The sequence below is a fragment of the Balaenoptera acutorostrata genome, chromosome 11 (genome assembly GCF_949987535.1).
Source record: "Balaenoptera acutorostrata chromosome 11, mBalAcu1.1, whole genome shotgun sequence".
Lineage (NCBI taxonomy): Eukaryota > Metazoa > Chordata > Mammalia > Artiodactyla > Balaenopteridae > Balaenoptera > Balaenoptera acutorostrata.
The window spans coordinates 83909991-83920878 of NC_080074.1; positions in this window are offsets into that span (position 1 = coordinate 83909991).

A 10888-nucleotide genomic window follows, 5' to 3' on the forward strand; every position below is an offset into this window, starting at 1 on the left:
TTAACATGGCATTGTTCCTGCTCTTACAGAGCTTACAATCCAGTTTTGAGGGGCTGTGTGTCACATGAAGACGATGCAGGTATTGTAGCCAGACAGGTCTAGATTCAAATCCTGACTCTACCATTTACCATGGGACTGTAAACAAGCTACTTATCCTCTCTGTGCCTCAATTACTCCCTGTATAAAAATGAGGGTAACAACAATACCTGACTTGTGAAGTAATTGTGAGGATTAAATAATAAAATGTATATGAAGTGCTTAATATAGTACACGGAGCATAGGAACCATTCAGTAAACAACATAACTGCTATTATTACTGCTATTTTTTTTTATATATATATTTACCTACTTTTCTTTTTTTTTTTTTTTTTTTTTTTGGCTGTGTTGGGTCTTCATTTCTGTGCGAGGGCTTTCTCTAGTTGTAGCAAGCGGGGGCCACTCTTCATTGCGGTGCGCGGGCCTCTCACTGTCGCTGCCTCTCTTGCTGCGGAGCACAGGCTCCAAACGTGCGGGCTCAGTAGTTGTGGCTCACGGGCCTAGTTGCTCCGCGGCATGTGGGATCTTCCCAGACCAGGGCTCGAACCCGTGTCCCCTGCATTAGCAGGCAGATTCTCAACCACTGCGCCACCAGGGAAGCCCATTACTGCTATTTTTATATTATTATATGTGTTGTTATATTATTAGTTACAATAATTGTTACTGTTGTTATTCATATTATTATTATTTATATTTGTGCTTTTGTACTAAAGAGGATGGAATTTTGCTGAAATTAATCTGCCCTAAAACGGAATGCAGCCTTTTCTGCCAAATCTCCGAAGGAGATTTGGGTTGGGTTCATGCTCTCATAAAGCTGTAGTCAGAGGGCACTCACTACTCTCTTTTCCTCAACACCTTTCACAGAAGCACATGAAAGCTTGAGTATCAGAGGCCATGAAGGTATCAGGAGCCACATGACTATTCTCCCCTCCAATCAGCCATAATCTCTTCTGGAGAGATTACCTCAATCTGAGAGGTAAGAATGCACCTTTCCAAATGTGAAGAAAACATCACTCACTTTTGGAAGGGATTTGTATCATTAAAAGTCCCCAAAAGCCAGAGGACTTTCAGAAAAGACTTTTCTCTTTCCCCCTAGTGCCTCACAGACCATATCTCAAGGAAGAAATTATGAAAATGAGAAACAAATCATTTCTGTATCCACACATAAGAACATTAACTGTGCAGTTTGGTCAGAATATCACATTTGGTATTGTTTTGAAAAGACCTGGATCTCATCAAGTACAATCAGTAGGACATTTAGCCTTGGATGGGACTGCTTATTAGTCAAATGCTCTTCATTCAGTAAACTCACATGTCACAGTAGACGCTACTTCTTGTTCTTATTCTGGAAAGCAAAACAACTGCACGAACAACACAGGCATTTGGTAAAGCAGTAGTTCAATCACTAAAAGAACTCCCTTAACTCATGCACACCTAGCTTCATCCTCTACCTAGGCCCAACTTCCACTCAAGTACACTTAATTATGTACTTGATAACAGACCCATTAAAACTTTTATTTGCTGCCATTTAACTTCAAGATAGCAGCTACCCACAAATTAAACTTAAGATTTCTCTGGATTCACTTACTAAAGAGAATAAAAATCACTCAACTTATTTTCTAAATCGTATACATAACACGGTTAAAATAAATCAAACTGAACTTTGAAAAGTAATGATCTCATCCACCCCTGCCCCCGCCTCCTCAGTTCCCCTCCTCAGATCTGAATCTAAGAGGCTTGAACAATAAGAATATACATAGGATTGTAGACTGGGTTACTTCAGATGTTACTGAGCAACCAGACTGTTTCTCTCTCTCTCTCTCTCTCTCTCTCTCTCTCTCTCTCTCTCTCTCTCTCTCTCTCTCTCTGTGGTATCTACTGGCCTTGACCTAATGGTTGCAAGCCCAAACTTGATTGTACATTTCCCTTGTGGTTGTAAGATGACCTAAAGAATTTCAAGCATCAAACCCGCACACAGTAAAGAAAAAAAAGAAAAGAAAAGAAAAAAAAGATCTTTTCTTCCTACTGTCTCTTTTTAAGATGAAACTTTTGCCCAGAAACATTCCTTCCCCTCCCCCACCCCCCAGTAGATAAACCTTTAAATCTCATTGGTCAAAATTGAATCACATGTTTACATCTAAACCAATCACTGGCGAGCCCATCAGGGGCCACTATGATTGCCTTAGGCCAATTAGGATGTGATCCAGAGTCACACAGGGCAAGAGTGGATACCTGAACAGTAAGAAGAGGAAGTGGGGAATGGTGACTGGATAGGCTCTGCTAGATTATTCTGCACCTTGCCCTATTAAGCAACATCACTTGCAGATTAGTCAATATTAATAAAATCAGTCAGTTACAAATTAAGAGAAATAAAGAAAAAAACCATCCTCCTAAGCAGTCAAATTGAAACAAAAACCATGTGTCACTTGGTTAGTAACTATTCTGTGACATTGAATATTGAGTCTCCTAAAAACCATGTAGAAGAAGAAATTCAAAAACTGAAATAAAAAAAAATAAACCTAAATATTAAAACTTAAATGGTTTCACGCTTCATGAAGTTATGCCAAAATTGAAGCTAATCATCTAGGTAACTAACAGGCCTCCCTCACACACACCATCCCCTATTGCAAACTAATTGTCCTGTGGACAATTTCTACCTTTCCCCAGTTCTGCTTGGCCATAGACCTGGGGACCCTTAATTTGAAGATACTGTCTCATTTAGTCTCAAACCAAGGTGAGCAGTAGAACCTTAGGCTAAATTTCACCAGCCAATGAATTTCATTTTGCTTCCTTGGGACCCAGTAAGTACTGGACATCTTACTACATTTGTTCAGTCTGCTCTCTCCTCTCTAGCCTAGCATAGTTACAGGGTCTATATGAATGACTTTAGTCAGCATAACTGGGAAACCCACTTGCCATACATGGAACATGTTTTCCTCTTTTCCTTTTAATCCTTTATTTGGTACAAGCCTCCCAGAGATCCAGCTCTTTTCCTCCCTCATGATTTCCTACCCCTTTTAAACTTTGACTCTCTAACCCACGATATAGCTTATTCCTCTTCAGCCTTTCAACATTCAGAGCAAAGTAATCATTCTCAGGAAATTTTTCTTAGTGCTAGTATCCCCATGTTCAAATGGACATATTTTCTGATATTACACATATAGATAATGTGGTCTATGAAGTCCCAGTTTAGCCCCTGCTCTTGTGGAAGTTACATTTCAATGGGAAGAGACAGATAAACAATAAACCTAATAAATGAATAAATTCTATATTATGTTAGAAGTCATGGCAAAAGATAGAACAGAGAAGAGTAACTGGGAGGGATGGAGTGGGGATGGGAGGACTGCAATTTTAAACAAGACTGTCATAGGTCTCATAGGTCATAGGTCTCATTAAGAGGATGACATTTTAAAAAATTGAGGTATAATTCATATAGCATAAAATTCACCATTTTAAAGTGTACAATTCAGTGGTTTTTGGTGTATTCACAAGGTTATGCAACCATCACCACTATCAAATTCCAAAATATTTCTTCACTGTAGAAAAGTCGTGTACTCATTAGTAGTCATTCCCCACCCCCAGCCATTCATCTACCTTGTCTCTATGGATTTGCCTATTCTGGACATTTCATATAAATGGAATCGTACAGTAGGTGACATTTTGCTTCTGGCTTCTCCCACTTAGCATAATTTTTTAAGGGTCATCCATGTTGTAACATGTATCAGTTCTTCCTTTGTTTTTGTGGTTGAATAATACTCCATTGTATGGATATACCACGTTTTGTTTACCTGTTCATCAGTTGATGGATATTTGAGTTGTTTCCACTTTTTAGCTGTTCTCAAATGCTGCTATGAACATTCATATACAGGTTTTTGTGTGGACGTATGTTTTCAATTCTTTTGGATATAACCTAGAAGTGAAATTACTAGGTCATATGGTTAACTCTATGTTAACTCTATGTTAACTGTTGGGGGAACCATTTTCCTAAGTGGCTGTATCATTTTACATTACCATCAGTAAGATGTCAGGGTTCCAATTTCTCCACATCCTCACCAAAAACTTATTACCTGTCTTTTTGATTATAGCCAAGAAGATGACATTTGAGCTAAGATTTGAAGGCACTGTAGGAGTTAGCCATTCGGATATTCAGGGGAAGAGACTGCCAGGCAGAGGGGCCAGCCAGGGCAAAACCCTGGAGGCGAGTGTGCCTGATGTGCTCCAGGAATAGCGAGATGGACAGTGAAACTGGAGTGGTGTGATCAAGTGGGCAAGGAGAACAGGGTGAGGTGAGGGAGCTAATGGAAGGCCAAACACAGGTCATTGAAGGCCATCATAAGGACTTGGGCTTTTACTCTGAAAGAAATGGGAAGCCATTGAAGGGTTTTGAAGCAGAGGGGTGATGTGATTTGACCTACATTATAACCATATCACTCTGACTGCTGAATTATATGTGGGCAAGGGTAGAATCTGGGAGACTCAAGGAGACAATTGGTGGATGTTTGCAATAATGGTGGCTTGCAGGGTAGTTGGTATCAGGGAGGTGGTGAGAAGTGGTTGAATTCTGTATATGTTTTAAGGTAGAGTCAACAAGATTTTCTGCCAGAGTGTGAGCAAAACATGAAAAAGAAAGGAGTCAAAATTTGTGTTTTTTTCATTTTTACTTCAGGATATAGTATATCAGGAAGTATATTCAAATTCATTTCTTCCCTATTAGATCAGACTCCAAATTCTTACTTAGGTAATCTCACATGTTTAAAAATATTGTCTATGATAATAATAATTAATAATAATAATAATAACACCCTACAACCTAGTAAACATCAGGGGCTTCCCTGGTGGCTCAATGGCTAAGAATCTGCCTGCCAACGCAGGGGACATAGGTTCGAGCCCTGATCCGGGAAGATCCCACATGCCACGGAACAACTAAGCCCATGTGCCACAACTGCTGAGCCTGTGTTCTAGAGCCCACAAGCCACAACTACTGAAGCCTGTGCGCCTAGAGCCCATGCTCTGCAACAAGAGAAGCCACCGCAATGAGAAGCCCGCGCACTGCAACAGAGTAGCCCCCGCTCACCGCAACTAGAGAAAGCCTGCGCACAGCAGCAAAGACCCAACGCAGCCAAAAAAATAATAATAATAAATAAATAATCGGTCCTTTAATCCAACTATCTCATGAGGCAGGTATTATTTTCCTCAATTCATACATGTGTAAACAAAGATGTGGTTAATAACTGACAGCTTCCCTAATTTTTGTGCCCCTTTTTAACTTAGGACCAACCAGAGAAAGTCAAACACGCACCCCTAATCATTATAGGATGCCCCGCTTCTGGTCAGCCCACCTGCATCTTCCTCAGGCCAACAGCCTTCAGTTAGGGCGGGGGTCCCCAACCCCCGGGCCACGGACCGGTACCAGTCCATGGCCTGTTAGGAACCGGGCCACACAGCAAGAGGTGAGTGGCGGCCGAGCTAGCGAAGCTTCATCTGTATTCACAGCTGCTCCTCATCGCTCGCATTACCGCCTGAGCTCCGCCTCCTGTCAGATCAGCTGCGGCATTAGATTCTCATAGGAGCTCGAACCCTGCTGTGAACTGCGCACGCGAGGGATCTAGGTTGTGCATTCCATATGGGAATCTAACGCCTGATGATCTGAGGTGGAGCTGAGGCGGTGATGTTAGCGCTGGGGAGCGGCTGCAGATACAGATCATCATTAGCAGAGAGGTCTGACCGCACAGAGACCATAATAAATCAGTTGTTTGCAGACTCGTATCAAAACCGTATCAGTGAATGGCAAGTGAAAACAAGCTCAGGGCTCCCACTGATTCTGCATGATGGTGAGTTGTATAATTATTTCATTATATATTACAATGTAATAATAATAGAAATAAAGTGCACGATAAATGTAACGTGCTTGAGTCATCCCGAAACCATCCCCCACCTGCCGGTCCGTGGAAAAATTGTCTTCCATGAAACCGGTCCCTGGTGCCAGAAAGGTTGGGGACCGCTGAGTTCGGGCACAGCTGAAGCCTTCGTCTTTTTCCAATATAAAGCTTTCCCACTCCTCTGCCTTCCTGAGTCTCTGTTGAAACACACGTGTTGGTGGTTGACTCCCTTGCTTTCTTTAGGAAGCTCTGAGTAAATAGCCTTTGTTTGCCCTCATTTGGTTAGTCTTCATTGCCACAGGTATCTTCAGTCAAGTTTCCCTGAAGTGGACCTTGAAATGAAGACCTGAGTTTAGGTTTATTGGAGAATACTCTCAAGATCATCACATTTCAAGGGGATGGTGGGAACAGGACTGGAGAGAGGGAGAAATCGAACTGCTGTACGGTTACACTAGAGACCTTAACCGATCCTATGGGGAGCTCTGAGTCTGGGATGGCCCTTCGGAAATGTACCCTGGCCTGGATCAGTCACTGGATGCAAGAAAGGAGAGGAACCTTAGGTGAAGCAGGTCTCTTTGACCAAAGGTAATTGCAAGGGAAGATCCTAGCTGTGAGCTCTCGGCAGCCAGCACTCTGGGCAGCTGGGGAACAGTGCTTGGATCCCGTTTGGGCTGTGGCTGTGAGGGTGTGAGAAGGGTGGAGATTGGCATACAGTTGACAGCAGGTCATGACTGTAACTCAACCTTGAATCCAAGTTTAAAGCTTTTTTCACTACAGCATAGCTGTCTTCACTCAAAAAAACATGACAAGTGGAGACTCTGTGACCACTCATTTTCTTTCCTCCTAGCCCCAAATCAAGACCGTGTTGTAAAGTGATTCCAACATTTTTTTGAAAGTGATCTTGAGCATAGCAGTTGGCTCAGTTGAATATAGCATTTTAAAGATCTGAAATAAAACACCAACCAAAGCAGTGAACTGAATTACCACACGTAGACATTTATATCATCTTAATATCATGGTACTTTACAAAGTGTTTCCCTCTCTCAGTAGAGAACATTGTGACATCCTGCTTTCCAGCTTGAGATGCTGACAAATTGAAAATAAATTGATGTGAAATAGCACCATTTCCACTTTAAGGATATTCATCCCTCAGGGAAAATGATTCCCTCTTAGTGAAAATCCTAATAAAGTGTATCTTGGAAGTTAGTAAAATATTAATTTATTCTTCAAAATAATCTAGTTCCCCTACCTTACTTCATCACTAGTGTCATATGATTCTTGCAAGACTTTTAGCTTTATTTGAGCTACTTAAACTCAATGCTTCTATTTTTGGTTTTACAAATAAATCAGCTGATACTGTATCCAGCAATGATAACTTACCTAAAGGTTATAAAAAACATACGCCAAGTTCTGTCTACAAATTGGCCTGAATAGTCTTTTTATCTGTAAACAAGTCTGTGACTTTTTTTAATCTGTCAGCATATCCTCTCACTATCACAAGACCTTTTAAATACATTACGCATTGTTCCCAGAGCTTTTGGCTTTTTTCCTTTCCAGTGTGTCCTGGAAATTCCCTCCCCCATCCCCCGATTCCCCCTGCCTGCCCCCAAAAGTTACTAGCCTCTTGTTTAACCTTGTATGGGATCTCAGCCAAACTGTAATTCCAGGTAACTTTTGCCCATGGCATACCATGGTAGTTCTTAAACTTTGAGCCCCACGAAATGCTAGGGGAAATGATTAAAATAGAAAATATTAGAGATTCACCCTAGATCTAAAGATTCAGAATTTCTGAAGGTGATGCTCAGACAAATGTATAATTAAAAGTCTGTTTGTGGAATCCTGGTAAATATCACAGCTTTAGAGTCACTCACAAGCAAATTTCACATTTTCTGGCTACCGATGTAGCTTGTTGGCTGTAGACTATCAGGATAAAAGTGGCATTTGGAGTCTATTCTTTTCTAAGCTTGGTGAATAATAGCAGCTTATGGAAGTGGAAACAATAGGCTGGCTTTTCCCAGCAATAATCCATTTGTATGATAAGACCTATCAGAATGGAAACATTATGAATGCAGAGAACAGGGGCTGATCTGAGAAAATTTTCTGTAGAAGAATTGGAAGGGCCTGGTGATTCCTGGAATGTTAAAATAAAAAGATAGTAAAGGACCTGACGGTTACTTCAAGGGTGTGAGAAGATGTGGGGACACTGGTAAAATGGCTATGATGAAAATTTTTGAACAAATATTGAATGTAGCACTAAATGAGGTGCTAGGGAGGCCACAAAGATAAGAGCACCTAATTTAATTTACTTCAACAGGTATTTACTGAGTAACTACTGTGTGCACAGCATTGTCATAAGGTGTACCATGGCATGGTTCCCAAATTTGGCATCTGTATTAGATTCAGCTGGAGAGATTTTTAAAAATAAAGTTCCGGGCCCCGTATTAGCTCCGCTGAATCTAAATATCTGGGGGCAGGGTTGGAAATCTCTATTGTACAAAGCTCTCCAAGTGATTCTGATGCATCCAGTCGATGGACCAGAATGACCATGAAATGAACAAGGTCGAGTGTTTGTTTTAAAGGAATGTACAAACTATACTGTTGGTGGGAATGTAAATTGGTGCTGCCACTGTGGAAAACAGTGTGGAGGTTTCTCAAAAAACTAAAAACAGAACGACCGTATGACCCAGAAATTCCACTCCTGGGTATGTACCCCCCAAAAACACTAATTCAAAGAGGTACATGCACCCCAATGTCCATAGCAGCATTATTTACAATTGCCAAGATACGGAAGCAACCTAAGTGTCCATCAATAGATGAATGGATAAAGAAGATGCGGTATATGTATACAATGGAATACTACTCAGCCATAAAAAAATGAAATTTTGCCATTTGCAGCAACATGGATGGACTTGGAGGACATTATGTTAAGTGAATAAGTCAGACAGAGAAAGACAAATCAGTATTTGTATGATATTGTTTATATGTAGAATATTAAAACTACAACAGGGGGCTTCCCTGGTGGCGCAGTGGTTGAGAATCTGCCTGCCAATGCAGGGGACACGGGTTCGAGCCCTGGTCCGGGAAGATCCCACATGCCGCAGAGCAACTAAGCCCGTGAGCCACAACTACTGAGCCTGCGTGTCTGGAGCCTGTGCTCCCAACAAGAGAGGCCGCGACAGTGAGAGGCCCACGCACCGCGATGAAGAGTGGCCCCCACTTGCCGCAACTAGAGAAAGCCCTCGCACAGAAACGAAGACCCAACACAGCCAAAAAAAAAAAAAAAGTAAAAAACAAAATACAACAAACTAGTGAATATAGCAAAAAAGAAGCAGACTCAGGTATAGAGAACAAAGTAGTGGTTACGAGTGTGTGGGGGAGGGCACTATGGGGGTGGGATAGTGGGAGGCACAAACTACTGGGTGTAAGATAGGCTCAGGGATGTATTATACAACACAGGGAATATAGCCAATGTTTTGTAGTAACTGTAAATGGAAAGTAACCTTTAAAAATTGTATAAATTTTTTTTTTGGCCATGCCACGCAGGTTGTGGGATCTTAGTTCCTCGACCAGGGATCAAACCCCTGCCCCCTGCAGTGGAAGAGCGGAGCCCTAATCACTGGACTGCCAGGGAATTCCCAAATTTTTTTTTAATTAAAGAAAAAAAGGAACATACAAACTGGTTTGTTGAGCAATTTGCTCAACCAAGTTTCTTGATTCTGCCTCTGTCCATGGCTCAAATTTTACTCATGCTGTTATTTTCTCTGAAATGCCTTTTCCTCAATCTCTTCCATGAAAATAGTATCTATCCTTCCAGACCTATTCAACGTGAGGAGAACTGAACTGCATTCCACACCTCCATTTGTCAGCATCCTTCCAACCCCACATCCATCACGCAAGCAAATATCATAAAATCCACCCTTACAATATCTACCTCTCCCATCATCTCCTTTTTATCCCCATTCCCACCTCTTTAGCTCACCTGAACCACTGAATGGCCGTTTAACTGATCTCTCACAAACTATCTGCCCACCTACTCCAGTTCATTCTTCATGGTTCTACTAATCTTGCACAGTTCAATTATAACTATTTTTCACATTGCAAATAATGTTCACTATTTCCCCATTACCTACAAAGCTAGGGATAAAAATGCTCCAGTCTGGCTTTCAAAACTACTGTATCAATTAGACTTCCTTTTTAAATACGCAACAGAACCAACTCTGGCTACCTTAAGCAGAAAAAGACATGGGCTAGTTCACAAAATTGACGTTCCCATCATTTTCCTTCTCTGTATGATTGTTCTCAAAATTCTTATTCTTAGAGAATGTCTGATTCAGCATATCCCCAACTCTTGCTAATAGGAAGACAGGGAACATTCCTTCTTCTTGTTAATAGGAAGACAGGAACAGAGAACAATAGGAAGACTGAAAAGCCACCTATAACTATGCCCACTGAGAAAAGAAAGTTCTTTCAAAGCAAAATCAGGGTGCTGTTACCAAAAGGAGAAATGAATGGTAGGGAGCGAGACCAAAGAATGTCCACTATATTCAAAATATGGACCCAATTTGGGCTTCCTTGGTGGCGCAGTGGTTGGGAATCCGCCTGCCAATGCGGGGGACACGGGTTCGAGCCCTGGTCCGGGAAGATCCTACATGCTGCGGAACAACTGGGCCCGTGTGCCACAACTGCTGAGCCTGTGCTCTAGAGCCCGCGAGCCACAACTGCTGAGCCCACGTGCCACAACTACTGAAGCCCGCGTGCCTAGAGCCCATGCGCCACAACAAGAGAAGCCACCGCAAGAGAAGCCCGTGCACCGCAACGGAGAGTAGCCCCCACTCGCCGCAACTAGAGAAAGCCTGCGCCCAGCAACGAAGACCCAACACAGCCAAAAAATAAATAAATAAACTTATAAAAAAAAAAAATATGGACCTAATTTGACTGAAGTAAAAATGGGGAGGAATTCTGTGCTTTCTTTT